Genomic DNA, 5,881 nt, shown 5'->3' with positions numbered 1-5,881 from the left:
GGCAAGGGAGGTGAGCCAAGGTAAGGCCAAAGCTCAGGAGAAGCAGAACGATGCCAAGACCAAGACCACAAAGAGCAAAGGGGATGAAGCGGACTCCCCCCCGACAAGATCCTTGCCGGGAGGCGGTTTTAGCAAACCCGGCAAGACCCTTGCCATGGCAGCTCGCCCCACACCTACGGTGTGAGTCACCCTTGAGTCCACTGCCCCCATGGGGAAAGGATTCGGGAGACATCCCCGTGGTGGCATGCAGATCTTTGCGAAGACATTCAAGATTAGATACACCCTTTAGAAGATGATGATCCTTGGCGGGATCCCAGCCAAGGAGGACCACAAGGCCCCCGGCAAGAGCCTTGTCGGGGATGACAGCAGGCGCCACGGCAAGACCCTTGCCGAGGCCCCGGCAAGGCCCTTGCCAAGAACACCCGTAGGGCCACCATCAGGCCCACGCCAGTCAAACCTATACCGCCGTTCGCATGCAGCTGCCGACCCAACCAGCTGGGCAGGCACCTGCGTGACGGCATGCGAATCCTCGTGGAGACCCACCACTGTGCCACCTCAGCTGCCTGTCTGCCTACATGGCACCACGGGCGCCGCTGGCCAGGGCGCGTGTCGACGCGAGAGGGAGCGGTGACGGACGAGACAGGGCTCTCCCCCGTCCTCGATAAAGCAAGGACACCTGGGCAAGACGCATTAAATGCGCCTTGTCATGTACTGCGAGGGATAACCTCACATCACCGTTCCCCTTTCCACCTCCTGGTGCTACTGTGGCACCCCCTTTCCTATAAAAGGAGGCCCGAGGCGACCAGGAGGAGGATTCGGCTTTTTGGAGCTCCTCACGCCCATAGCTAGCTCAAGAACACAGATATACAATCCACCAAAGCAGGAGTAGGGTTTTACGCATCCCCGCGGCCCGAACCTGGATAAACGAACCGTGTGCTATCTGTTTGATCCGCTCTTCTCACGACCCCGCGCCCCGCAACCGTAGTAGGGATTCTTGTGATCCCATAGGTGTCGTTCCCATCGACACTTGAGTAGTTGTAGTTTCTTGAAGAGGTCGCGGTTGTAGTAGGTAGGCACAAAGCGTGCTCTCATGACATCCTTCATTTGCGCCAACGTAGTGATGGGTGGTTCACCTCTTGCCTCACGGTGCTCGATGACTTGTTCCCACCAAATGAGAACATAGTCTTGGGACTCAAGTGATGCCATTGCGATCTTATTCTATTCGTTGTAGTTGTGCAAACGGAAGATATTGTCGACTTTCAATGCCCATGAAAGGTACTCTTCGGGATCGTTGCTTCCGTTGAACTTGGGCATGGTTCACTACTAGGAAAATGCCTACTAATGGCGCACCGGTTTTGCCTACTAATGGCGCATCACCGGTGCGCCATTAGTAGCACGCCACTAGTAATTTTTACTAATGGCGCACCACTGGTGCGCCATTAGTATCTGGTATACTAATGGCGCACCATCCAGTAAACAGGCAGTGCGCCATTAGTTTTGCTCACGGTGCGCCACTAGTGTTTGCTATACTAATGGTGCACCACATGGTAGTGCGCCATTCGTAACAATTTTTTTAATTTTTTTTCTTAATCTCAGGTCACTATTTCACCTATGAGATATCCAACACATATATATACAACAAGCATCCATATAACAATCATAGCCAACACACAAGTTCCATCATATATACATACATAGACAACACATAGTTCCATCGTTACATATTACAAAAGTTTCACATTGTTCATCCAACACCGTTATCCATCAATTCACAAAAGTTTCACATTGATACAAAATAAAAACACAAATGGAAAAGAAGCACTCCATCCATGCAAGCTTCCGTGAATTAAATCAAATCTGCAAAATGATAAACAAGAAGTTAGAAGAAGAAAAAGAAGAAGACTAGAAGAATACTAGAAGAAGAAGAACACTAGAAGAAGAATAAGAAGAATTTTGGAAAAGAAGAAGAATAAGAATAAGACTATAAGCTTATTATGTAAACTTGATCATTTTGTGCTAACATAAGTTATTTTGGAGCTAACCTATAGGAAACTAAGCATATAAGCTCTAAGTTAGTATATTAGAGCCAACTTAGGTAAAATGAAGCTAACCTATGTCATTTTGGAAAAGAAGAAGAATAAGAAAAAGACTATAAGCTTATTATGTAAACTTGATCATTTTGTGTTAACATAAGTTATTTTGGAGCTAACCTATAGGAAACTAAGCATATAAGCTCCAAGTTAGCATATTAGAGCCAACTTAGGTAAAATGAAGCTAACCTATAGGAAACTAAGCATATTAGAGATAACATAGGTAACTAAGTATATATATATATATATCATTTTGGAGATCTGACATACCTGACAAAGTTCAGTTCTCATGCATTGTTCTTCTCCTTCTCCTTCCTCAGCCTGATGCGCCAAGAGCGGCGAGGCGGTGGAGGCGGTGGAGGCAGTGGGATGTAGTCTTCTACCTCAATTGGCGTGGTCATGTCGCCCAACTGTGGGATCGCTGGCGCCACCACCGGTGCGTGGTCATTGTCAAGCACCACCACCATCGCGAGGCCACCTTCAGGCACGACCATCGCTAGGTCATCCTCAGCCACCTCCATCTCTTGCCCATGGTCAGCCACCACCATCTCTTGCCCATGGTCAGCCACCACCATCTCTTGCCCTTGGTCAGCCACCACCATCTCTTGCCCTTGGTCAGCCACCACCAGCGCTAGGTCATCTTCAGCCTGATGCCCATCATCATCCTGCAGCTCCTCATCCCCACACTGCTCCTCTTCTCCTGCACTCCAGTCCGGATCATCCTTCTTGTTGTCTATGCTGCTACCAGAATCGCTGCTGCTTTCGCTACAGCCAGAATCGATGCTGCTTTCGCTACAGCCATGGTCACTGCTGCTTTGGCTGTATCCATTGTCGCTGCTGCTGCTCCCATTACCTGTCCAAATGCAACAATGACCGTTAACAATCGATGTGAGACAAAGCCAAATGTAGAGGAATAAGAAGAGGCAGAACGTACCGGCATCATAATCTTCAGCGTAGTGCATGCGACACATAGCCGCGTTGAACATCTTCACGATGAGCATGGTGGCGTCGTCGTCATACCTGAAGAGAAGGAAGTACCCCAGCCGTAGGTCGTAGGCACGGTAGAACTTCTCCCACCCACGAGACAAGTACATGTGGCCCTCCTTGATCACCAACTCCACATCCCACAGCCTGCGAAACCCGCTGTCGGCCTGTCGCAGCTTCACATTATTTGGAAGATCTTCACCCATCAGTATGTTCATAAAACTATCAGGCAGCCTCTGCAGTTTGGGACAATGAGTGATGTAGGCAAACAACAGATATCATAATGAGATGGGTGAAGGGGAGATCTCTTGTTTTATATACCTGTGTCATGGATGATACTGAAGTCCCAAGTATGATAGTGAAGAACTCAGAAGAATCCAACTCGTACTGCGGTGTCACAGAGCGGCGGTGGCTGCTTCCCGCCATCTCTGATAAGCAGCAGAAGAGACCAATTAGTACCCTTACAACAGATCATAAAACATATGGAGTACCCTGTCTATTTCTTCTATGCTATCAAACCTAACAAACCTACTGGACAACATACAGGTATAACCGATACAACCAAACAAGGCAAGGTATTGTACAGATAACATTTAGATTTCTTTACTTGACACCATGATGATACCAAATTCTTGTAGCAGTACAATGAGTTCACAGGATAAAAAAATCATCCACATTCACCAACCCAAACTGGTGGAGATACAGCAAACCAGAACCTCCCAGGTTTCTGCCATTTTATTTTTCCCACCGTATATGTTTTTTGATTCATGTGATGGTACTTGCTGTCAAACCAAGTATTTTCTTTCTACATAATCTGGGAAGTTTCCTTCTTACTGTCTCACTATCTTACTGTCTCACTACAAAAAACTAGTATGCTTAGTTGAGACTAATATGCTTAGTTGCATTATGACAGGAAAAAACTACAAATATTTGTGTTTTTAGTTGAGCAATACAGCGACAGTGTGATAGGCAAGTTTCAGCTGGCAAAGTGTCACGATTCAGACAACAGAGCAGCTAAGCATAGCAAGTGGATAGTTTAGTCAGTATACTAGTACTCTTTAGAAAGTATGAGACATATATTACCTGGAGGAGACTTCCTCGGAGAGTTGCCTGTGAATTGAAAATATAACGAGATCAGCAAAGGACAGTAAGATATATACTGAAATTATCATAACACCGCAGGATAAGATATATACAAGATGCAGGTCAAAGAATAGATTATGATAGCTGGACAAGTACAGGTCAAACTAGATAATTTTCAGAACCGGTTTAACCACCGCAGGATAAAACAATGCATCCAAGACTGGGCTTAAACTAATATCCTCATAGCATAATCTGACATCAAGCAAATATTATAAGAACAGTGAAAATGTATGTTCACTGCAAATGAATATGGACCAAGTGTTCAGCTTTCTAGTCAGTTGTTTTCTTCAGTGTCAATCGATGTAACTGAATCAAAATTTAATTAGGTACTCAGTACCACCTTATTTAGTTGAAAAATCAATGCACACCGACAGCTGAGAACCACATCAGTGCCCCTTCTCCAACTATATCAAAGGAAACCAAGGACATGTTGGTTGGTCAGCTAATCTAGCTATAACTAGTAACCGCTTCACTGGAAAGAGCAGAGACGCAAGAGCAGGAAACATGATAGCAGAGGGAAACATGAAGTGGTGGAACAGGAAAGGGGAAAGGAGGTGGCACTTCCATGAACCTCCACTACAGCTAGTATTGCAGCTTGCATAAAGTTGCAATGAACAACTCAAACAAGAAGTGCAGGGGCATTGAGTTCATCACATAAAACATCTTTCCACCTCATGTAAGGAGATGCCAGCAAACATGCAGGAGCTATAATCATTGCCAATCAACGCAGAAATAAACAGAGCAACCAAAACATCATTACCTAACTCGAAAACACAAACTAGCAGGCTGCAGGCTGAGGCTTTATACCAAACCCCATCAAATCAACCATACGAACCCCCCGTGGCGATATAACCGGATAATCTCTACCATCGATTGACTGTATCCCGAGTTCAAGTGCCCTAGCGGAGTCGTCATGGGTGGGGAATACTGTGACCCACAAGTGAATCAGTCCCAACAAGCCGCAAGATTTCCCGAACCTGAACCAAAAACCCTAGTCCAGGCACCCGCATTCCCAATCCCACGCGCACATCCGAGCCAGGAACCCGCACGGGCGCCTCAAAATCCCACACAAATACAACCACCCCCTACGCATCCAAGAAACAGGGGAAACAGGTGCTACCTCGGGAGGGAAGGCGACGGAGGGAGGCGGCGATCGGAGCGGGCGGCCGGAGAAGAGGGGGGCGGCTGGTTTGACCTTCCCTCGGATGGATAGGGGATGGGTGCGGCAAAAGAGGCGAGGGGGACGGCGAACACGGCCGGGGGGCAGCGGGTGAGATCGATGAGGCAGGGGAGAGATTGGGGATTTAGTGTGGGGGGAAGCTTTCTAATGGCGCACCACCCCCTTATGCGCCATAAGTACGACTATTCTAATGGCGCACCACCCCTCGGTGCACCATTAGAATTTTGTTTTAATCTAGCCCACTAGCCCTATCTACAACCTAACCCTATCTACAACAGAACCCACCCACTAGCCCGGCTGGTCAGCACGCAGCACACGCACCAAGAGGTCCTGGGTTCGACTCCCAGGCTCCCCAATATATTTTTATGCATTTTAAATGCTGTTTTTTATATTTATTTGTGTTTAAATATGTTCAAACTTGTTTAAATCATAACAGTAATATTTTGTCAGGGCGGCGGCAGGGGGCGGAGGGGACGGAGGGGGC

The sequence above is a fragment of the Triticum dicoccoides genome, chromosome 2A, assembly GCF_002162155.2.
Source record: "Triticum dicoccoides isolate Atlit2015 ecotype Zavitan chromosome 2A, WEW_v2.0, whole genome shotgun sequence".
NCBI lineage: Eukaryota > Viridiplantae > Streptophyta > Magnoliopsida > Poales > Poaceae > Triticum > Triticum dicoccoides.
The sequence above is the reverse complement of the archived record's forward strand: the minus strand, read 5'-3'. Positions refer to the sequence as shown.